At 30.5% G+C, this 27,077-nt stretch overlaps 1 protein-coding gene across 6 annotated transcripts in view; it reads right to left on the reverse strand.

The window, feature by feature from the left end:
• Positions 1-27,077, reverse strand: part of LOC113397040 (papilin) — an 86,020-nt gene that overhangs the window by 42,128 nt on the left and 16,815 nt on the right. The gene's annotated exons all lie outside the window — the stretch shown is intronic.

Raw genomic sequence — 27,077 nt, forward strand, 5'->3', positions numbered from 1 at the left:
TGTTGCTTCCCAAGGTTTTGGGTTAATATTTCATACAGAGACAATGTCTATGGTCTTTAACGGCAACGCCAGTGTCTATGGACGATAGTGATACATAGGTACCTATTACAAATAAATAATAACAATAACTCTTTAGAAGTATTACAATTTTGTCATAGGCTAGTTGTTAAAGTGAAATGTCACACGGTAGATTTTTATATGCTAACATAAAATATCTCCTACATATAGGTTATAATAAATTTAATATCAGTGTAAACGTTTTTGGTATTAAGGCATGACATTAAGTATTTATGATGCATCCATTAGCAGAATATAGTCGACTAATTTATTCAAATAACGGTGTATGATTGCGTAATAGAAAGATTTTTAAGTTTTTCTTGTTCTAATAAATACTAAAACCTAACCTTATATTTATTATAAAATATCTTAAAAATGAAAACATAATAAATGTTATTTGATAGACTCGTAGCGATAAACGTAAAATGTTCTGGATCAGATTTTGACTTTTAAGACCTTTTAAGAGTAAAGCGTAAAAAAGTAAAAAATTATATATTATGATTTGCATTGTTCATTATCAGCCACAGTTTCGCATGGGGCTCACTAGATAATTATATATATAACAGATATTTTGATACGAACATATCCACCGTACATTACAATCATGCCATATTTTCCATGAATAGGTACATACATCGCATGTTCAAGCTCTCAGGCGTCCGATGTTTTTGAGTTTTATTAACAACTAAGACAAATAAAGTTAAGTAAATTTGCACAAAATATTAGTAAATTAAATACCTAAGCCTTACTCGTGAACGTGAACAACGTATCTCGGCAATTTCTAAGTATGAACAGAAAGACGTGTAAGATTAAAAAAGTATCTTAAAAAACTTATTCTTTAACTCCAAATATTTAAATTAAAATCATCCGAGCTTCTAATATATCTTACCAGGGCCACAGATTAATTAAGGAGATACATTTTCGTCATATCTGGCGCCGAATTAACAAGCGCTTATATTTGGTGGTGACAGAATGAGATGTCTCGACAATGTATGTAGGTCTTCCTAACAATTAGAACACTCGCTTGCTCACTTTAAGCTCAAGGATTAAGACTACGTTTTGGACGCACCAATAAATCTAGTAAGACAATTTGAAGCACTTTAATATATCGCGTATTTAATTTCAAATTCACGAAATAAATTTTATCTTTCAAAACTTGTTATTATTCCAGAAAGAGTTTGCCTCAGTACAAAGACGACCGACTGCTTCCTATCAGGTTGCATACCGTGATATTTAATATCTCATTAACATTAAAATTCATCAATTAGTTTTGACAGTTCAGGTAAGTTCTCGACACTAACTATGCATAAAGAGATTTACTGCCGGGATATAAAAAATTGCACGCTTTAATAGTCGGAGAGTTATTAATTCGATGTAACAGTTAATTATTATAATCTGATTAGCGTCAAATATCGATATGAGTCCAACAGTCATGATCGTTGAAATGTCAACAGATTAAAATTGTAATAACAAAAGAAAATTAATTTGTTAATAATATAGTTGTTTCCACCTTGCCTATAGGTTAAAGCATGGCACTCGCGTTTCTTACTGTACGTTGATTTCAACGTAAAGTATCAAGAAGTTAGTTAGTAGTGCTGTAGTTTATTTTTTAAATATATAGACGGACGTGCAAATGGACCACCGTAAAGTAAGGTCACCACTGCCCATGGACATTGGGGTTGAAAGAGATATTAAGCATTCCTTAATTCTCCAGTGCGTAACCAATCTTGGAAACTAAGTTGACAAATCATGAGGTCTTGGGTCTTGTCCGCAAAGCCGTTGGGCCTGCGCCCGATACGAGTATCTTTAGGGTCATGTCCGAGCAAAGGAACAAAGGAGAATGAGTGTCTGTGGCAATAATTGATCTACACAACATAATTATGTGTTCTTATTTTTAATAGACAAACAACTTAAGTTTCGTCGTCCATTCTGAAAAAAAAAAACGTATCGTTGTTTTATTTTATTTAATGTAATTGTTAGTATTTTAAATACACCGCCTTAAATTTCGACGTACGAGTGGTTTCAGCGAGTTAAAATTAGTGACTCAGATAATCAAGGTCTTCGTATGATAATTTTGCAAATCTATGTGATCGTTTTTGTCCACATCACGTAAGTAGAGGCGTCACAATAAAAACCGTTTCGCAGGTTTAAAAGTGTGTGTGTTTTTTTTTATCATGACCGGGGATATATCAGGTGGAGTGGAGTCATATGTCTATATGTCTATGGTATATATCTGATGGTAAGTGGAAGTGGAGTCCAAACGCGAAGACGACTGGTACAGTTAGCTAGAAAGTGCTGCACCAGTCACCCTCGCCATGCCAGCCCGCAAGATGCCTCTTCACGCCTCGTTTGAGGCACCCAGGTTATAAGAGGAGGGGAACACGTGTGCTGGTAAAGAGTTCCATTTTTAAACTGTGAGGAATATAATCGATTTTAACGACTCGTTAATAACTCGAAAATGATCGTTTACTCATGTACAATAACGATACGTTAAATATAGAAATGGTGTACTCGAATACGGAAACCCTGTCCTCAAGCCACTCGATCGCAGCCGTAGTCCGTAGACACTTGTTGAGAGAAAATGTAAATAAATTCTGCCTTGAGTCACGCATCGATCTTCAGATTTAGTTTACTGAGTGCGAAAGTTTTTAGGCTTATTGTTAGTCGTGATTGATGGTATAAAACTAGAATTTTAGTGTTCCTACGCGTTCGCCCACGAGGCTACTAGCGAGGTTAACGGCTCGAATGAGTCGATAGTAGTTCTATGACTTGCCTAGTTTTTAATAAAAAAATTAAATAAAATTAATTTGTAATAAAGAGTACCTTATTGATCCGATTTTTTTGCATTAGATTGTTCGTTTATTGAGGTAGTTTATATGCTTATTCTATGTCAATTACGCAATGGTTTGAGGGCCGCCTAGCGATGTAAAGAGTCGCAGAATCGAACCTGACCTCTTGGACAATTCTCGTACTCAATCCTAACACAAGTGTTAGGATTAAATGGAGGGTAAATAGGAATATTAGTAATTCCTTATAATGGGACATTGCGTTAATATTGAAAAAATATATATATCAACCAATCTGTTAATCACTATCCCAGCAGTGGACAGCCAAGCTGTCAGAACTAACTCTGTCCCTCATTCTTGAAATATTGTAAATTGACTTACGGGGATACGCTATTTTGATCAGTGTATCATTTAAGTAATTATTTAATTATAATTATTACAGTCAAATTCGAATATCACTTTCTCACATTTCACGATCATGTTCTGCGGTGAATTTTGAATTTCAATTATTAGAGAATAGCACTGTCCTCATTGTGTATAAAACAGATAGTTGACTGCGAAAAAACTGTGTATCACGGCTAGTTACTGTATAATATGGTATACGAATAGGAATACGATAAATTGTATACATTTATATAAATTACTATTTGTATTATGAATTGATTATATTCATTAAACAAATTCACAGGAAACGTCTAGATGCTTTTTTTTATAATAATTGCAAATTATGCTAAGTTACATAAAAAACTCCAGTCTATTAACAGATTCTGATAACTGAAGTGTAAATATAAAAGCAGTATTTAAAATTCGTGGAAAATGTTCAAAGCGAACCGCAGCATCTCGATCGTTACGCGGGATCTTTACTCGCATAAACGGTTTTAGCAACAATAAAGCAATGTCCGTTCGAGCCAACGATAATAAGGCGATGACTCGGTACGTTTGACGCCAGCGTAGACCAGGAGCAACGAACTGTTTAGATTATAAATTGTAATACCAGTGACGCCATATGTCATTCGTACAAAAAGTATTGCTATCTAAATGATAAAGTGCATTTAGATACGGCGGCCATAGTTGTTGCGCCAAAGTTAGCGCATGCGCAAAGGACTGACTGTCAATTTATGTGATTTAAATGAATCGATAAATCCAAATGGAATATTTCTGTGAAAAAAAAATTGGAGCATAAATTATTTTCTTGTAGGTTATTTTTTTTTCTTTTCGAAATGTGTACAATATCAGATGTATCTGATGTAATTAAGATTAAAGTACGCATAATTACGCTTATAGTGTAATTTGGTATCGATATAGTAGGCTTGTAAAAATAAGTAGAACACGGAAATAATTTATAAAGAATTGAAAATAATAATTATAAATAGTAAAAAATTAAATTAATTGAGATTTGCAATTAAAATTATTAGATAATTTATCTTAAGGAACTGTACAAATTACAATAATGTGTTATCGTTTAAAATAAATTACATTCATATTTTTCGTTCGTATTTTATTTTCAATCAAAGGTCATAATTAAGTATTAAAATTGCATATGTTAAAGTTTTCTAAAATTGTTATATATTAGCTTAGATTTTAATTGAATAGAAGGCTGTCTCTAATTCGTTCTTCTGTATTCTGTATAATAAAATAGCTGATATAAAAAAATATATAACAGTGATTAGAATACTTGACTCGACTGTTCGGTTGTAGGCGTTGACTATTCAATCGAACGAGAGCTCATTTGTGAATTTGGCATTGACAAAGTAATGTTTTTCATTGTATTAACTGGAAATACGTTAAGGATTATTCATAGAAAGAAACCGTTGATTTCTTAACTACATTCGAATTTCAAATACAATACAAATTCAAAACTAGATTTGAATAATACCTTTACTGAGTTTACTGATTATAATTGCTACAAAGATACAAGTAAGAGTTAATGAAGTTCTGATATATTACAATTTGTATCCATAAACTATATGTTTACCAGAGATAGAAGACGAATTTTAATATAGCTTAAAAATATCTGTAATATTTTTTTTCAATAGTTCCATAGGTAATTCGTAACAAACGTTAACAAATCGTTGAAAGCGACCTAAGATGACAATGCGTGGCTGTAAATTAATTTAATTTTAATCACGTGGGTTGGCTCCTATTGTATTTATTTAACTCTACATATCTGTTTTGTCTATTATTTTGATGTTTATTTTATTCTACCGTAACAAAAGAATTACACAAGATTTTATTTAAATTTAGTTCGCTACTATGTAATAAATAGGTAACAAAATGTGTCTGGGTACAAAACTTCATTAGATTTTTTTTATAACCAGTTGTGCCAAACGGTTTCGTCCTAAACATTTTTTGTTTCAATCTGTTTCACTTGATGACTACTTTTCAACTGCTTGACAGATTAATTGAAGTTACTTTAGTGCTTAGGTTGCAAGCAATATACTTATTCCTATATCTTACTCTAAGAACTACATAAAGATTTTTTTTATTGAGATGTATCTCTACCTTATTTTCTAAATTTATAATATAAGCTTATGAGAAATTCTTGCTTTATAGATTTTATTAAATCACTTTATAATATAGAAAGCCGGACGAGCAAATGATCCACCTGAAGGAAAGTTGTAGCGGCCGCCTATAGACATTGGCGTTATAAAAAATTTAAACATTCCTTATAAGGCCAATGCGCGATGGCGCCAATCAACCTTGGGAGCTAAAATGCTATGTTTCTTGTGCCTGTAGTAACACTCACTCACTATTCAAACCGAAACACAACAATACTTACAATTTGTTTGTCCATAGAATATGTTATGTGTTGGTCATACTCATACATATATGGGTAGCCACAAAGAAACGGGTTTGCACGAAACCCAACAACCATACAAAATTATTTTTATATGATATTTTTTTTAAACAATTTAGAACCTTCATATAAATAAATATATAAAGGTTATCACTCTGCTTTCCTTAAAATATATATTTTTTAACATACTTTTAAAAATACATGATCTGATGACTATGCTAACGAGAGCGTCTTAAAAGGAACTTTCAAATAAGTACATTAATGTAGCACCAATGCAAAACCAGGGCAGATCTTTAGTTTTAGATCAAAGTTCTTTTGACTAGGTTCAATGATTGTGAAGCAAGATGCCCCATTTAGTTCCGTGAAACTATTTAGACGTTTTCTAAATTAGGACTATGAAACATAGTCGGGATGGCTTTAAACTAGTTAAACTATTTAGGTTAAATAAATATCCCTTTAGATTATTGTACCACAAAGCTCTTATAAGACCTAATTTTTTTAAGTAAGAAATTTGCTGTGCATTTCACTTGAGAACCGAATCAGAGAATCATTGTATTCAAGTAAGTTAGTTTAGTTTATAATTAAAATTAGTTAGTTGGTTTTATGAATGTTTTGAATTAAATTTGTGAAAACAAGGGAATTTAAAATAAAATCAAATCATAATATTATTTATTGAAGATAGACCACAGAGACCATAATAATTATATTAGCGTATAGTTATTTAAAGGGTTGTAACTATAGTTCGGTTATTATACTCAAATAACGATTCGTTTCCCTTACGGATAGAAAAATTTTTTTGTTTATATTTACAGTTTTTATCGAAAAAACTGTTACCTACTATCTGTTATTTGTAGCCTTCAGTAGTGTGATTCTGTAAGAATTAACTTCTTATCTCACTCGTGAAATGAGACAACCGACTTTCGGTGTTACGCCATTCTGGTACGTGTGTCCTATAACTTTCATAATGATTACAGTCAAAGTCGCATATTAAATTCCTTCATTTCAGTTTCGTGTTCTACGGTGAGTTTTATCTTATGCAATACCGATCAATGGTAGCTTCTGAATTACGCCTCGTATGTTAACATTTAACCAAATGCGTAAGGCGATTTATAACTGCATATAAGCGTCCTTCAACCCGGGCCGAGTTTGAGTAGTTTACAGCTTCCAAAGTTAGAATTTGGCCGTAAGCTTTGTTAAAAAAATGTATAATGTGTTTTGAAAGTCGAGTTTGAAAGAGATCCAGCATAGAGAATATTTTAAATGTACCGCCGTTTTTTTAAGATAACTTTTATTAACCTTTGATAATTTGAACAATATTAAGAATAAAGGCAAGTATTTTATTATAATATTTACTCGCTAATTGCCATTCTTTCTTTCATTGTACTTCTCTTTACATTTAAAATATGAAAACGTATATACTTACATCACAAATTTTAACAATGTCTTTAACATAACTCTCATTAGTTAGTTATTGATATAAATATTTTGCAATACATATAATAAATATTATCATTTATATATAACACCTCGCCTAATTGCCTCTACTAGGGACGGGAGGGCTTGGTTTGTTTTTTGGCCTGAGGATCCGAATTGCGATTCAACGGGGAAATACTGCTAGCGCTCTTGCCAGCATTCCACGCGGTCGATTATGAATTATAAAGTATTTAACTCTTATTTGTTTATCTTTAAGGACTTAGTGGTAATAATTATTTTATTTTAAAAAAATGTATTGATTAATATATTGTTGATATTTGTGTAAATATTATTTTTTGTTATCGTTTTAAAGTCGTTTTATACTTATATGATTAAGACATAATTGAAAATAATATTTCATATCATTTAACTACTAGTTAAACAAAAAAAACACAGTCCCTGCTTGGGCGCCATTTGAAATAAATATATTTTAGTCACAAGGATTTACTTACATAGCCTAAATATATACAGTATCCTATATGAATATACAATATTATACATATATAATAATATATGTATAATATTTATAGGCTTACCCCGGATAAAATTAAAAACAATTATATAAAAAGCTCGTGATTTAAATGAGATGCTGAAATGTATGCTTTACTCTCGTTTAAAAACCCTGTCTAATTGACATGATCTATGTAGATAGGTCATGGGTGGGATCTAGATAAATTTGAACGCAGTAATCAATTAGTACCGCGCCGTTTTAGTTGACTGGCTCGGACGTCGAACCCGGGATCAAACGGCAGTGTTTTAAGACATTATATTTAATAGTTCGTTGACTTTCAGAAAATTCAAAGTTTAGATCTAGTTAACACTACATTTTGAATGATATCATCTAACAAAAATAAATATTGCTCATAATATTACTTTAGTATTGAGTACATATAGTCCAATAAAGCCCAACTAAAAATATAAAAAAAATAACAATATTTTTTTACCATATAGTAGTTTTACTAAATGAAATCAAAATGAAATTTATTTTATGTTTAACGTTTTGTCCTTTATGTAATATACTCGTAATTCAATGTTATTTATTAATTTGTATTTAAATAATTCATTTGAATCGATAAAACCGATTTGATTAACTGATGTCTCATTGATTTAAATGGACATGACATGCTCTTGTACCCGTATGTATGTATCATAGTATGATGAAATGCTAAATTGAGTTTGTTTATTTATTATGCTTTTAGGTCTCAACTTGTAATCTCCCATCCGATTTTGGATACACAGTATTTGGGCTATAGAAAAGGACATAGAGCTCCTAGAACTAGCTATAATTAAAATCCACTTAAGGTTCACGATATCGTGAAAATTCAACGACGGTCGTGACACTCACGACGCATAAGCAGCTGTTCACACGGACACATTTTTTAAACAAAAATTCTTACAAATGATAAATTTATATTTGGATTTTAGGTAAAATAGAAAGTAATATGATAATGATGACTTTGGTCTCGCCAATGATGGTATATGAGATTGTTGACTTATGATTTAACTATTATAATGATAGACTTTATAATATTGGTTTTTAATTATTGCTTTATAAATAATGCTATTTTTTTCAATATTACTGTAAGAAAACCTTTCGATATTAATGTGTAGATAAATTACACTTAGTAAATAAGAAAACCTACTTACTTTTTATTTAACATGAAATACAAATTTAAAATTTGAAGTTTGATAATCATTCTATGCATATCAATCAGATATCGTTTGTTAATTATAGTTTAATTAATGTTATTAATTTCAAACAAATCCAGCTTGTCGAATTAATCCTGAGCGAATTATGCGACAGCCGTTTCAAATCATCCAATTCTGATACGGAATGCTAATGAAATACATGCTCTCCTAAGCTAAAGTTTTCTATCATGTTACGAAAGTACTCATTATTTAATTTCTGTACTATTTTCTAGCTTATATTTTTTTATTACAGATATATTCTCATCCTCTTTGAATACAACCTTCTCTTCATAATAGAGTCCATTTCGGCTTGACAAAAACTTGATAAATATTGGGCTTGAAATCCTATTCAACTGTTAACATGTCAAGGTAGGGGTCAGCGAGGTCAACGTGATAGAGCCCTATCACCTGTTATTTGGGAGCGTACCTGTGGCAAGATGCCAGCCTAGTACTAGGCTACCAGGAACTATTAGGAGGCTTACCGCACTCACCTGACGCATGCGTTCTACCTGTTCTACCTGTTTATCGTGACCAGTTTATCGAGGTATCCACGGGGTGCAATATCACGCTCATTCTAGTTTCAAAATAATAAGTAGAACGAGACATGAGAGCTCCTACTTAAGTGGTAGGGGTGTTCCTCACGCATGCGCTCTTATACACCTGTTCACAGGCCCATTTGTGTATTTTATGATTGGCACGTGACGGTGCGGTCGTCGTCTAATAAGCAAAGGTTTTGCCCTAAATTGTATCCCGTTAGTGTTTATGTTATTTTACAACTCCACAACAAATACTATGCTACAACTAATACTAACAATGGATTGAGATCCTATATTATGTAGAAATCTATTTAATATTAATTAACTAATTTAATGTTCAAAAGAAAATGGTATATCATGAAGTAGATCTCTTAAGATGTAAAGTTTATTAGTGACAAGCGAATAACTTTATCAGTCAATTCTACGAAAATTAAAAATATTGAGCTGCAAGCTCATTACCTTATAAATATTTGCATTCATATAAGGTTTCAAAAATTTTCAGAATTACACACACACATATAAGTATTGTATGTATTTTTTTTTTAATTTTATTTTAGTGACAAAAGAATCACGCTTGAACGCTCGAGTATAATTTAGCAATTAGACGGTGATTGACCCAAAAACATCGCTACGCAATTAGTCGCGGTATATATATGTATGACTGTAAGCTAATATTTACTACCGGCCATTGTTTGATGTTAAGATATTTTGAAGAAGGTTTGTATTTGACGAGAGATTTCATATTGGAATTTCAAGACTAAACTGCCTTAGGGCTATGCTAGCCTGGTGTCTCAAATGCGTTAACGTGCCTTACTAAAACAAATCGCATCACAAATATGTAATTAATTAATTTATTTATTTTATAAACGATTTATTTTAACTTAATCTTTCCTAATGATTATTTTATATTATTATTATTTATATTTTTATTTCTTGCTCTTATTAGATTCATTTTCATTTTCTGTATTAGTAAATATAATTAACAAAACTATAATTTAAGATATACCTAAAACATGTTATGAATGAAGGAATTTAAGTTTGAAACCAACATGACACATTACTGTCGCAGGATGAAAGAACATCGTGGTTGATCACTTCCTCTCCAGAAGCCCTTCAAGATCGGAAAGGATATTAATGGATTTTTTACTAATCTTTTGAAGTTAGAGTAACCGAAGACAGGTTTTATATTCTACGTCCATATGTCGGGTTATTTTCTTCCTCTTCTACATTCAATACGTATTCATACTTTATATTGTTTTAAAGAATTACAGGTACGTTAAGATTCATATTGTTAATATGGTTTTGCATTTTATATATTAATTCATTGTTTTAATAAAAAAATCCTTTAAGCATTTTCAACATATTAAGATGTCTTGTAGCTTACAGATAAGAGCAATGAATTAAGTAACAAGCACGAGATCAATTTTATTATAAAAACAAAGGAACATATTAAGCAACTAAACACTTAGCGACGCGACACGAAAAGTTACACCATAAGCACATATTAAATAATTTTAGACAATATCATATCTAGCCATTTTAAACAATACCAAATCGTTTGGGAAATTAATTAATTTATGTTAATTTACAATAAAATTACATGTTTTGTTTTCACGTCGAACAACAAAATAGCAATGTGTTTACATTAAATATATGTGTCAACCGATAAAAGTAATAGTGAAGTGAGACCCTGACTCTGCGGACAACGTGGGCGGCGGAAGGGCTATATCGTTCGTCCGCTCCATATCGCGATGTATCATTGTTTGAAGCTACTTCTTCAGTTTTATGTCTTTCTGGTACATTTTTGGCGCAAGCGGGGTTTCAAGTCAATCTCGTTATATTTTTTGTGAATTTGTTTTTCAATTTAACACAGCCAGGTTTCATTTGATATACAAACGCTTTTGAGTCTCTTGTGCAGGGTAAACACTCACTTGATCAGTAAATCTACCGACAAACTTTTGCTTACTTTACCTTACATACTTTTTGCATTACTGTGCTCTGATTTAAAAGGGCGAGTGTCGGTAGGACAATACAAATTACAGGGCGGCACAAAGGATGTGACATCTTAATCTCAGGTTGGTAGCACATAGACAACATAAGGAGTAGGCATATATTTATTGTAATGCCAGTTTAAGAATGTTAACTGAAGTGGATATGGCCAGCCTTTCTATTTGTATTTTAGTTCTAGTTTATTTCTAATTTCCTATGCCGATATCAATACGATCTGGTCCTTTAGAAAAAGGCTTTTATATTTGTCTGGCCTGATCCTTTATAGTTTCTTTAAGAAAAATGTTATAAATATTTAACTGTCTCCCTCAACGTATAAATATAATGTAATGTATGTTCGTATAAACATGGTCGATTTTCTTTGAAAATCATAGATCAACATTCCTTTTTTAACATGATACCGGAATTAATTTAAAAATATCAGTTAGTGAATTTAAAAAAAAGAGTTGTTTCGTGCTAAAGCAATTTTTAGCAATTTTAGAAAATAATATTATACGTCACTTAAAAATAAATTAAGAGTGAATAAAAGTACGTAACAACTATAAAGTAATTATAAATATTTTAGAAAATTCATAAAACGTTTTTTGTAACACTTTAAGAGCGTTCATATTCGTCGTTTAAACGAATTATCTAAAATTCTACATGAGTTTTGTTTAAAAATAAACATGTATAATTAATTAATAATACAAAAATAATAATTTAATCAAAATGTATGCTTTCAAGATGCAACAATGACGCATCTTATAAGCATGCATATTATAAAAACTGGATCTATTTAATTTGAAAGCATTATTAAAATCGCTTTAAAATTGGAGATGGGAGCATAATATAAGATATTAATAAAGTTAAAAAAACGTAGACCCGACACAAAGCAAAGAATTGACTTAGCCTGGATTAAAATGATTTATATCTATAGGTGGAGTGGCTTATAATCCCTGCATCTATGACTAGATATTACCTGAAAGAAAAAAAAGTTATTATTAGTTTATCTGCTTTGAATTAACATCTATCATATGATCTGACATCTTTATAAATTTACTATTAATATTTTAAATGTATGATCATTACAAATTCGTTTAAATATAACTAAAAAATAAATTTATTATATATATATATATATATATATTTTAATTCACAAATAATAAAGTTAAAGTTTTTATCAATCACAGTTATAATTAACTTTTAGATTAATGTTTAATCTAAACATTAAGGAAATACGGTACAAGTAAAGTTTACATTTTAGTTAATTTTGCTGATTAGAATACATTTTTTTATGAAAAGAATAGTTTTTTAGACAATTAGAGTGTGTGTTTTTGCAAAATACTTGTCTGAGACAGGATAAAATACGCGTAATGAGTGATATACAAATAGGATGAAGTCAGTCGTGAAATATCTGACCGGTATAACTGGAAAAAGTGACCTTGTTTGCATGTTTTAAAATGTTTGGCCGTAAATAAACATGAGTGCATGTCACACATCGTCGCCAATCAAGTGATAAAATAACGTAGGAAGACTCACACAAACTTTATTCGGTAAAAGAAAACTTTCGTTTCGAAAATCTTTATAAAATGTTTGCATTGTTGACCACGTGTTATGATAAGCGTATGGATTTAAGAAATCGTTGCGTTTGACGAATGCACGTCATTTATAAAAAGCGCTTTACGGCATAGTGTAGTATAATAATTATTGTAATCACTTTTTAAAATAAAAACAAAAATATGCAATATTTTGCTAGTTCATTATTATGCAATCAAACGAGTATTTTAAAGATAAAAAAAATGTGTGATGATCGAAATTCACTATGAAGTAGAATCTTTACTGTCTAATATATGAATAATTAACAGTATTAATATTTTTTTCACATATCATCAAAATCATATTAACCTAAACTAATTTCAAGAATAATACTGAGCTAAATGTATTTTTTTTTTTTGTAGGATATAGAAACGTAAACGTCTGTATCCCTAAATGTCTACACTTTGTACCTATATGAAATATAATATGATTTTTTTAATTATTACTTAGTACGAGGATTACTTTTAAGCAAATCTTTAAATTAATTTATAATGATATCTAAGATAATTAATATAAATTACAATAAGAAAAACTAAAGCTAATCATTTAACTGTTCAGAGAAAGGCGTTATGTTTATTTTAATTTAATCAATTGGCTCGTCAAAACTCACATCACACCATATTAAGGACGTGGATAATTTATCTACGTGTGTGTTCCCGGGAACAGGATACGTATATGTACGAGTACAGCCTTCTCGCTCTTCCGTAAGCGCGCCATCGACAGCATACGTTCCTGAATGTTTAGAAAAATGGTCGGAATTGTTGTCGATTAAGAGAAATAAAAAACGAATCAAAAAATTTTGTTAGAAATCTAACATTAAACTCATATGTGGGAGGATGTGTTAGAAAAAAACAGCGTTTGCTTAGCAAATTCTAATCTGTACACATACTCGGGAACCAGGATAACATAAGGGAGTAGGAAGTCGTCTCACGTATGCCTCCGTGTGGAACATAACACACGCCATAGGCACACACGCAGCCCATATCCAAGGGGTTGTCATAAATGCCCCCTAACCTACGTCAATCACACACCCGAGGGGGTTCGTGTAGCTACCCTATCTAAGCAAGGGGGAAAGAGATAAAATTACAAGTCGCAGGACATGCGTTAGAGGGAGTTAGATATGTCACTCTGCTTGCGGTGCTTACCAAGACAAGTTCGAGCCTGCGCATCTTAACTTTGCTCTAAGGGTCGCGCCAGTTAACTGTTCATAAGATCTGGCTGCCTGGTAGTTGTTTTCCATTTTAGGACAAAACTTGATAAAAAAGGGCGTTCGGGAGTGGGGAACCCATGGGGATTTTATTAATGACGCCTTGGCGTATAAGGGTGCGTAGGGTTTAGGCTGAGCTGTGTGTAAAGAGTGCGTAAACGTACAATGTAAATGTGTGAGTAAGGAGGAACAAAATCTCATGTTTTATAATTATCGCAAGTATTTTTTTTTATTTATTTTAATCAAATTTGTTTTCATAATCAAATTGAAAGCGCTGAAAAGTTACAAAATAATACACAAAACAAGTTTTATTCAAACAAATTAACTAATAACTTAAAAGAAGAGCTAATTTTGCTACGAAATAGTTTAGTTCTGTTTAAAAATAAGAAAAAAAACCTTGTTATACGTCGACGTTAATTAAATTAACCCATCATAAATGTAATTACAATTATTTTTACGAAACTCATTCACAGTTACCTTGATTTCGTTGAATGTGATTCAAATTAGACAAAAGTATACAACTGTGTCCGATCGAGCACACGCCTCATCTAAAGCTATTGTGAGGCAATGGGGACGAACCAACCGACCGCGAAATACGGCCATTAGATGAACAATTCCACTCGGCCATTAGTACACTTCGAATGACTCTATTTATATGCCTACTACTACTATGCAGATTGAAGTATCGTGTGACACATATTAAATTTACATATCTATTTAAGTTGAATATTGATAACGAAGATAATTTTTTGCTCATAAAAATATTATTTTTTTATAAATATTTATAACAACTAAAAGGAAATTTAAAAAAAATGCATCAGTATAAATTAATTAAATATTTACAAATGATAAAACTTAACTAATCATAACCATGCTTAGTTTTATTGACGTTATAATACATAGGTACAATGTAATATTGACAAATTATGAATCAATCTGGATTGCGTAAAATAATTCAGAAATTAATATCTAATCATATCAAATATTATCAATAATAAATCTTATCGGAATGTTAATGTTTTATATTGATAAAAAAGAATAATATCCAAAAGATACAAACTTTTTTATAACTTCAAAACGTATTGAAAGTTATCGTCTAACTGCACATTGCTCTATTTCCGTTTCTGTTTGAGTATTTTCTGATTCCAATAAATTCCTCCGTGCCCTTGCAATGCTTGATAAAATGCAAAATTAACACTTCATTCTCTCACTTCCGCACCGCATTACTTTTGTGTATTCAAATACATTCCGTTACTGTTCGACGATAAAGCCACTTTAAAATTACGCACATATTTCGTATGGAAAATATTGCCTGAAATATTATTATTTTCATCTGATCATAACGACGACGTCGCGTGAACTAACTAGTTGGTTATTAGTTAATTATTAATTAAATCAAACTTAAGGAAAAGATAAACAATGAACTTATCGACAATAATATTTAAAAAGTCTGTTAATTCTTTATGTATTTTGACTGTATTTATTGTATTTAATATACTTTATAATTATCATTAATAATATTAACAAAAGAACGCAACACACAACAACACTCAGCCAATGTTTTAATCTTCGTGCGTTATTTAGATAACTAGTTGTCGCCTGGCTTCACTCGCAGTTTAAGGTTTGGCTGTCAGGTGTTAGATATAATAAAAGTAGCCTATGTCGTTTCTTGGAGTTCAAGCTTGCTTCATACGATTCAATACTGTTAATATTTTTAGAATTCTTTATTCAATGTTAATATTTTTGTGAAAATTAATAAAGAAAACGATGTCAGTTTTATGACATAAAATTATATATTAAAATAACATTTTTAAATTTTGACAGATGAAGAATATTTTTTAAAATATAAATTCTAAAATAAAAATAAATCAATGCAATGAACCTCCTTCTAAAATTTTGACAAGTTAATAGCAATAAAAATAGTTTTAACTAAACAAATACAATTTCATCAAATTTGGTCCAGTGTTTTGGCCTTGAAAGTACAACAGTTATTTTCGCATTTTTAATATAAGTATAGATATGTGTGCAGCTAGTTCTTGTTGACGTTCATGCATAAAAATTGTATTTTATTGACATAATATTTTCTTTCAAATAGAAAAGAGTAACTTCAGAGTTCCTTGCTAGTTCTTCTCGGTAGAATTTTCATTCCGAACCTGTGGTGGATTTACATTTAAGATAGTTCTGTAAAATAACTATTTAAAAGTGCTTGTAAAAGCCTACCTGAATAACGTATATTTGATTTTGATTATTGTCCTAATTATGGTCAATATTATATACATATATATGCAATCATTTCTAAGTAACTTTTAATATATTCATAATATTATGTTTAATTAGAAGTGGCCCATGTTAATACTGTAACTTAAGGTAATACCTACTTAAATTAATTACTCCATCAACCATCCTTGATTCTCGTTCGAATAAAAAGGGTCATTAAATATTGTACGATTAATTAACATTGTTGTTTTATAACGTAATTTGTATATTTATATATAGTACACATAAAATTATTCACAGAAAACTAATACTAAGTGTTACGTATTTTGTAAATTTTACATTCAACAATTGAATAATTCAAAATGTGGTCAAGTACTACACTTAGCTCCAGAACATCTTAACGTCATGTGTTCATAGCGGTTCATTTGGACCCTGTTTTTTTAAAAAAAACAATATTCAAAATGAAAAGTGAAGTAAATGTTTGAACATAGCTATAGAGTATGTACCAAAAATTTTCTTTAATGTACACGAAAAAAAAACCTTTTTACGTTTTTTAACGCTTTTTAAGTTTTTTTATTTTAAGATAAATAGCTTTGCGATAAATATATATGTACAAATAAGTTAATATCTATATACAAGGTTCATCGTTGTATGCTCTGGGTGCGTTTGACTCAATGTGAACTCAAAAACGTCTCCGCGCGGTCATGTTTACTTAACTGTGCATGTTCATACAACATTGATGTAACTGCAAAAGTTTGAAAAGTAAGTCGGGAATTTTAAAAAAATACCAATTTTTTCAACTTTCAGGTCTAGTTTTAGCAGCGATTAAAGCCGCAACATATAAATATATAAAGTCTTCTGCGGGTGATATATATGTTAACAAAATAAAAATAAAATGGTCTTTCACTTTATGAGCTGTTAGCAATATATCACGCCGAGATATCTTATTATAATAATTAATACGATTCACAAAATTTTAATAAGAGGGTTAAAAAGTCTCCCTTTCGTTGGAATGCCCGACGAACTAGTCCCGAAGGAATGCAGCACTATCCCTTTCATATTATCTGTCCTTTTCTGGCTCGTGGCGGCCTGTCAAAACTGGTTAGCTTTGATTAATGGCTTATTTTTTATACAAAATGTATTCTTCATCTGAGATTTTTGTGTTATGCAATTAACTTTAAATGAGTACGTTACTTATGATTAAAAAGTCGTAGAGACACGTCGGGAGAGGTGTACTAATATTCCCACGGAGATAGAGCTCGCTCAGCTTTTTGAATTAACTTCGTGTTACTTATGTTCGCCTGGTACTTGGGGTAAGAGAGGTATTACGTCATATCCAAGCGCTTGATAAAACTTATCGCTTGATAATCAAATAAAACCTTATTCGTTAGAACTCCGAACATTAAATCTAAAAACAAGTTTATTTATAAGTCATATATAATAATTATTATAATGCAGAACTTCGTTAAGTAGAAGAATTTTATTTATCCTATACTATGTATTTGATTATTTTAATATGGTTTACATTTAAAACAAAACTTGCTAAAGTTATTTTTGAAATTATGCTTAACAACATTTTACCGGCTCGGAGTGTATTTAATATGCTGCACAAATTCCTAAGATAGATGATAAACAAATCTATAAGCAAACTTCCGATCTAGTTAACAATTTAGCGCGCAAACGAGGTTTGTATAAGCAACTATCAAGTGGCGAAGATTCATTCGAACGTGGGCGAAGTAGTGTCTTGAGTGCTGTTAAACAGATATTGTGAAAAAACATATTAACAATTTTTCATAGAAATGCCTTGACAATCGATATATTCGTCGATATGAGAATAACTTCTTACTATTCTTTAACTAGTTGATGAATCTGTTCGATTTTATTTTCTTACTCATAATTTTATAAAAAAAATATCAATATTCTATTTATTTTAAATTATTTTTGCGATTATAACATTTATTGTAAACGACTAAATTATATAGTTTTTAATGATTATAAACGAGATTAATATTCTATGAGTATTGATCTCGTAGTATTCGTATTCGCAAATCGTCTGTTCGATCACGGACCTTTCAGGAACGCATCCTATCAGCTACCGGACATCAATAAAATTAATCCAATTCGATATACGTAGTTCAAATACAATCGTAGCTTATAAGATATATCTGAATATATTCAATTTCAACATTCTAGACATGAAGCTAAGCAGAATATACCTTATGACCTACTTCCAGATACCGTTTACGTAAGGCAGGTTATATGTTTGTTTATGTAAGAAAAAGCTTTGAGCGTCTTACGGAATTCTGCAAGTGAAACACGTGTTTCGTTCTTTTGTTCTGGGAATACACATAAAATATATTCTTTATTGGTTATAATAGTGTTCTGGTTACGAAAAGCGAAACACAATGAAAAAGTATTTAACTGAACAGATATTACGAAAAAAATAGCTTTTTTTATTAAAAACTATGTGTGCTTGGACTGCGTTAAAAGGTTATATTTCTCAATTCAAGATAAGTTGAACGAAAGTCGTATCTGGTGGAGAGCAATAATTAGATCTGCTATGAGTATATTTATCTTTCTTGAAGGCACCGAATTTATACGTAGAAGAGAACACAAATGCTGTAAGAATGTAACTTAACGAAGCGAGTCTTATTAGATATATTGCTAAGAAATGTGTCGCGAGATTAGAAATATATACGTACCCTTAAACCTGATTTACAGACGATAATAATATCACCGTGTCCTTCCCATTTCTAGCTTCACGTACATGCCTACTGTTTGCTAGATTTGATTGTGTTTATTTAAGGTTGCTGTTTAGCTCATAGCACCAAAGTAACCTAACCTATCTCAATAAAAAGCCTATATAATGTGAGATTTTTTTTCAAATCGAACTACTAGGTAGAGTAGTGTTTTAATACACTGGACAAACATATAACTCTACAGTTATAAACAATTAATAAAGGCGGATAGAAGTTCTACATAAAAAATATGCTTAATCAAATATAGATTAAAAGTGAACTAAAAGCAACTTATTTTCCCATGGCTAAGCAAACACCTCCTTTCCTTTTAAAAGGAAAATTGGATCTTATTTCACCGACCACCACGCTACACTCAGCATATTTTCCTGTACCACCGAGCACAAAACGTAAACACAAATTAAGCAAATGTTAACTCAATGCAGCTTGCCCGGATATGAACCCGCGACCTTCAAATAAGCGTCACGCGTTCGCCACGCTGGCTTCTCTTGGCTCTTATGCCAATATCTTAATTGACAATGATTCTGTCTTGCAATGGCCATTATGAAACACATGTATTTTATCTATCACTCGAAGGTTCACTACGACTGACCCTTGGAATACCTTTTAGAGTTGTGCAACAATACCTAATTTTATCAATATTTCGACTAATAACGATTATAGCCCATTAGACATAGAAATTTCGTTGCTCGATTAACGAACACGTGTCGATAAAAAAAAATTAATGCTTCTTTTTTTAGAAGCTTTCTTAATTTCATTATTTTTAATAGTTTTAGATACAAAATCTCACTTTAAAAAGTGCTGTATCGAATATATTTAGATATTTGAAAATTATATTCAAATATATTTTTAAATACCTTATAAAATGGTATGATAAGAAAATGTTTATTGATGAATTATTTTTATATTTATTTTTATTTCGGGATTTTAATGTCCCGAAATTATTCGGAACATTAAAATCCCATTCACGGACCAAATATCCCGTTTGATTGAGAGTAATATTAATCATTTGGAAAAATAAATTCTAAGACAATACCCTAAAGTTTTATTTTATACGTATCCCGAATAGCGGGATCTTTCTTTTGATCAGACACGCCAAAAACGATCTAAGCCGACGAAGGACAAAAGGTCTTTTGCGTTTTTGGTTGTAAATCATATAGATTTTATATCGTAGACACATATTTATGTTATTACATACATTATAATTACTTACCACTTATTAAATAATCTTAATAAAGAATTAATAAGTAATTAACTATTAAAAAAATTAAAATTTAAAAAGTTAGAAAGCAATTTAAGAATTCCTCAGTATCAGAAGTGTGTGTTTTTATACGATATGAATAGCAGTATCCTAACTAATAGATTTTATCAAGCCATACCATATACTATAAAAATAAGACTCTAAAGATCTGTGTAAAGATAAATTATAGAGCACTTACAAAATATTTTACGAATATTTAGGGAAAGCATCGATGCACTCTTCAGCTTTACCCAATTGATTCGTTAAAAGATTGATTATTTTTTGTACACGTACAGTTCTATAATACGTATAAAATACATCTACGTTTATACCTATACTAATATATAAAACTGTAGAGTCTGTCTGTACACTAATTTTTTTTGTCGAATTTCGTCATCATTTTTCGTTTTATGAGGCACTGACATCAGTTTTACCATTTTTGAAATTTTTGTCTGTCTGTCTGTTTGTCCCGCTATAACTCAAGAACGGTTGAAATGATCTTTATAGAAATTGGTATATAGTAAGAACATGTGATTGCGCAAATGATAGGCTATATATAATAGCAAACATTTTAATCATTAATTTTGTATTAATTATCTATATATATAAGCGAAGCGTATTAATTAATACTAGAACTAACAACGAAACGAATGAGCCTGGTCACGTCACAGGGAATCCTAGTGTGAGTTTCAGGAATCAAAGCATTGTATGTAATTTCTAAAACAAAAACAGAAGCGAGCGGGTAACAGCCAGTATATTATATGATTTATAAAATACATGATAATCACGCTTGTAACAAAAACATGTGACATTGTAAAGCGAACTGTTTATATAATATTATTTGATACCAAAACCTCCTCCGAGGCGTTGCATGTTCTTATATAAGTTTTACGCATATTGGTTTAGTATTTGTTTTTCAATTATAAAAAAACGTCCATCCGTTTGTTAGTATAGTAATAATGACATTAAATTCAATATTTAGAATAAACTGCTTATATATAATTTTTTTTTATTTATGTCGTCAAGGTAAAACGTTATCGGGTCTATTATAAAAAACACAACCCAATCCCTCGTCCTTATCTTAAAGAGTATTTATCTTAGTAATTTAATTAGAGAAATTTTCTGAGAATCCCTTCCGAGACGGCCAATTTAAGGGGGCGGTTTCTTATAGAGGTTAATGATAAGCTTTGTTGCCTCAGAGCTCTATTATTGTTATAGAATGTTAAATAATAATTTTAATGACAATAGAAATGTTGTTTTTTTTTTAATTGTCTTGTTGCTAGTTAAAAGTAGAAAGAGATTTTGTAATCAATTGTAGTTGTAGTATTTCTTCTATATCTATAACACGAATATTGTTATATTATAAATGCGAAAGTAAGTCTGTCTGTTACCTCTTCAGACTTAAGCCGCTGGACCGATTTACATGAAATTTCGTTTGGAGATAGTTTGATTACCAAGGAAGGCCATAGGCTACTTTTTTTAATTCACCCATCGAGCGAGTTAAATGGCGTCATAGATCCTGAGGTCCTTGATTTAAAATCGATACGGTTAATAAACAAGTTAGGTGAAATTTGATTTTTCAATCGATATTCATAGAAGCAACTCGTATTCTGAAAGTCAATTGTGTTTCCAATCCCATAACTCGAAACGTACGTAATTTTTTTTGTTTCTGCGCATAAACTTTATCCGGTCGTGTTGTGTGTGTGGACGAACCATTCACTTACCTGTAGATTGGTCACCAAAATCAAATCAGGAAGACACTATCCTTGCTCTAAAATATAATACGAATAAATTGATAAACGGATACGTAGTTGAGTTTTATGACCTCAAAATAAATATCTATATATATAAGAGTAATTCTGTGAAGAAAATAAGATCTCAAAAGTACTAATTGTTATGGATGTAAGGCGCTTAAACATTTATGATATGATAAAACATTTATGGGTATAACAATAGTTATGTTGAGTTAGTAACAAAAGTCTAGGCTGTAAATTCGATTGGTGCCGGCAATGAGCCCCCGGTGTATAACGGCTGTGGTGTAAGATGGAAGATAGAAGCGTTCGTTTTAATTGGCTTATCTTTATTATTTATGATCACAACTAATGAAAGTTTAAAAATAGTCCAGTTCGAGTCGGACTCGTGTCGGGAATGTTCCGTACAATTACGTTCCCGTGGGAATTTAGAGATTTAGGATTTTCGTTTAGATTTTCTTTTAATTTAAGAATACGGTACCGTTTAAGATTTTACGTGTTTTTTATTATTTTAAGCTTTTTATTTCGAAGAACCTGGTGTGAATACTTGGTGTAGGTATATGTTTTTAAATATGTTTTTAAAGCGAGTTTTAAATTCTATTCATCAGCCAAAACTGCCAATGCCAATGCTCATGGAAACATTTTTCTTTTGAATATTATTATTTGCACTTTAAAAGCAACAATTGTTTATATTTACGCTGTACATTTAGAACTGGAGCATCTAATTCTGTGCGAGTACCAAGAATAAAAATATATCGCGTAGATTTAAAAAAAAAAACAGACACGATCAAAGATCAAAAACAAAAGAGTTATAACATATAATTAAATAAGTATATATTTTAAGAGATCCCATGATTCTTTAATCCAACAGCAATTCTATGTATTTTTCATTTATCAAAATAATTTCGCATTGCAAATGCATCAATGCAAAGAATATAATCTAACATCTAATTCAGATTACATAATACTGCACTTGAATTGCGCAAGATGGATGTGAGATCTCTGTTAGCTATGGTCTTCAAAAAAGAATAATGATCAAATTATACTTCTTCCTCCAGTGTTCACATGATTAATCTTACATTTACGTTAACTGTTAACCATAGCCTTAAGAGTTGATGGACTCAATTAATAATTTCATATCTATTTGTAATTTATTTCCGTCTTTTATAAGACTTGTAATAACGGACCGTGGGAGCTTCAGCTAAAAGCAAGCGACTGAAAAGTAATGTTCAATTTTCAATGAACATTTCAAAACAGATAATAAAAGTGCAGCTCATCAAAGGGCTCAATGTACGATAAATAATATGATTATTCAATAAAATTTGTAGATACGTCGGTATATTTAAAAGTACGTCACGGCGTGCAGGCGTCTGTCGGGGTATGGCGCGTCACAGATCATTAAGATAGGAGAGACGTACAAAAAGTCAAAAATGAATTTGGTAGTTGGAATCTTCGGATATTTTGTAACGCGATTGATCGACTGCGGTTTCCTTTGACGTTTATTTCCTCGATCTCGAGATATACTTGAGCTTAGACAGATTGACTTCCAATAAGATTTTACTTTTTATATGTATATACCATTATTAAAAAAAGAAAAAATATTAAAAAGAATATGCATTTTATATTGAAATTATTTTTAGAGTAACTTCTTTTTGTAAAAGAGTATACCTACTTAGACTCTAATTTGGATAAAAGATTTATATTAAAAACAGTGAAGTGAAGAAAGTCATCGTTTTGAAACCTACATGTGTCGTATGGAACTCTGCATCAATGCAATCACCCACGAGCCCATAGCATGGTTACACCATTTAAAAGTCTTTGAAAGAAAAAAAAGTCTTTGACTAGCGGTCGGATATTAAGAAGGACGTTACGTATGTTATATTATTGTAAAGTAAAACCTTTTTTTAATATTGAAATATGACAAGATAGCTAATATATGTTCTTCTTAAAACAAAAAAAAATGTTTGTAGTTTTCTTCTCTGATTAAAAGATCTTTATTCTCATACGAATTACATTCTGTTACTGAGAACACAAAATTTATAACAGTTTAAGTGAGCACACAAAAGTATAAACAATTGTGTTGAAAAAGAATAAGAAATAAATATTTTATTAAAAAAATAAAATTGTGGGTACTGTCAAAACAAATTAAGAGAGGCGACAAACAAAACTTCAAATAAGGTATGACAATCGATTACCTCGTATAATAAAAATATATATAATCTCACGTGACATTGGCGAAATAATCTGTACACAGAATAAAAGCTCCAATTAAAAAAATTAAATTTATAATATATAAGAATAATTATTTATATATTTCACAAAAAATATTCGAACGTTGAATGTACGTTTATCAACGGGAAGTTATATTCAAATACTTAAGTATACTTATTTTTTTCAAGACATGACTAAAACATAAGATACGACGTACGCTTCACGCTAAAATTATTATCCCCCCTCGGATCTTAGATGATCTAAATACTAAATAGGTTTAGTTCTCGTTAATTTGTCCACCACATGTTATGTGATGCATTGTCTTCCGGTCTCTCATGCTTTTTGAAGCATAAGATCAATTCAATTATAACTTTTTATGCTTATGTTAATCATTATTATCATTTCAACATGTAACAGACTCCCGTGGAGATCAAGGAAGACCTATTAAATCTACACGCCATGTTTGAGACCTAATCACAAGTACTAAATGATACTAAATTTAAATAATTTATTGTTTTCGTTATATCGCCTATATTTTACACTAATTATATACTTCAAACTAACTAGTACTGTTTCTCGTAATCCGTCCGCTTCAAATGATTTCTCGCGTCCATTCCAAATGTATACGCCTGTGTTCTAATCCAGGTACCAGACTACATGTATGTCAAATTTAATTACTACCAGTTCAATGGTTTAGCTGTGGACTGGTAACAAATAGACGGACGTACTCTTTTGTTATTGTTTTAATCAGATATACAATAAATCATAACGTTCACCACAACATAAAGTATTACAGAAAAAATATAAAATAATACCTAATTCGATAACTTAGGCGGTAACAAAAATGTAGAATCTGCCTTTGTCTATTTGGATAGGTAATCTTCCATTCTCTATTTAGTTATTCTCTATTCATTATAAAATAATAATAACTTAAGAATTAGGCTAATGCTGGAAACTGTTAGGTAGAGATTTATAATAATATTACCATCAAATAGGTCACCTTTTAGGGGTAATATGAAACAGATAAACAAACATACACGCAACGAGCATTCATATTTTAAGAAATTTGACCCAGATATCTATTTACGCTGCAAACTAAAAAAACGTTGTAATGGTAGACGTTGCATTCACGTGCAGTCGATAAAATACAGATTAATAAATAAATGTAGTTTCATAAGTTCCATTCAAAAAAGTTTTTTGTCATTTTTATATAAGTATTTTAGTTATTGGTACATTCTTTATTTAAAAAATAGCTAGCGATAAAAGGGTTGGATAATATTACTTAGTACCGATGTCTATAGACGGTAGTGACCACTGACCATCACTTATCATTATTAGCTTGCAAGTTTATATGCATGAATATAAATAAAAAATAAAGCTCTAAATCAAATTTCTGTTTCAATATTTCATGAGTCATAAAATGGCGCCTAAAACTAATAAAGTGGGTTGCACTCTATATTTTTTTTTATTGTCTTCGCTCGGCCGCTCGCAAAGGAGCACCCTATTTTAATAAAACTATAAGAAAATAAACAAATCCATCACGTTCATACTGTTAACAGATGCATCCATAACCCAATAAGTATAGAGATTACGAAAATAAATTTGGTAAAACATAAATAAAATCAATGTAAATTATTAGTATTTTCAACAATATGTGTGTGTATTTTAACGTTATATAAAATAATTCATATTTAATGTTAAACCTTTCGTGAGATTGATAGTTGATAATTAAGACTGCTTATATATATACACGAAGTCTTCAAATAATAATAAAGGAGTTATCATGGACAATTAATTTGACCTTTGACACAGATCCAGATCATTTTCTGTTTTATTTTTTCTATATTTTATTTTATATTTCTAGCAGTGTTGCCATAATCTCGAACATTTACTAAAACATATCGCTAACAATAAATACAGTTTTACGTTTTCGTGCACGAGTGTTAATTATTATCATATTGTTAATAACAAGTGGCTTTTATAAGTAGATCAAGATTCTAGACAAACAAGGTCGCTAAAATACAGCGTTACATATGCTTAGTTTTGGAGAACAATGATGTAATAGGATTACGTGGTATGCGTCATGATAGAGGCATCTTTCCAGGGTTGACTATTTTCCTAAAAGTTAATAATACTAACTATATTTTGAAATCAAATCTACTTTCCTTTCAATATTGTAATGCAATAATAATAGGTCAATGACCTTTCAGAACATTACAAATGTGTTTCAATTTATTTTCGTTTTTCATCGAATGTGTACAGGTATTATATAACATTTAATGATAATTATTAAAAGACGATCATTCAAGATATTGAAATGGATTTCGGAATTTTCGAGCCGAGATCGCCTAATAGGAACACTATGAATTAACTTAAGATTGCAGGTTTAAATATAAGTGCTAGTGAGTTTTCGTCAACTTAATAAATAAATTAGGTAATAATTCATTTACTAACTATACTATTACCTAGTAAAGTAAAATAATCTGATATAGCAAAAAGTCCCTTAAGCTTTTATGTATATCGGGTGTCCATAAATATTAAAAAAAAGTTTCTCAGCCATCGCTAGAAGCCTTATATAAATGCGTCTTGGCTTACCAAATCGACATAAATTCACATCGATTACTATTTATATAATGTACAATACATAATGGCAATGTACTATCTTTAAATAAACAATTAAATAGGTCAATTCGTACCTGTTTAGTAGTGTAGTATAATTTATTTGTTTACAATAAATTAAGAAATATTTATGCACGTCGCTCTTAATGCGCATAG

The sequence above is a fragment of the Vanessa tameamea genome, chromosome 19 (genome assembly GCF_037043105.1).
Source record: "Vanessa tameamea isolate UH-Manoa-2023 chromosome 19, ilVanTame1 primary haplotype, whole genome shotgun sequence".
NCBI classification, from domain to species: domain Eukaryota; kingdom Metazoa; phylum Arthropoda; class Insecta; order Lepidoptera; family Nymphalidae; genus Vanessa; species Vanessa tameamea.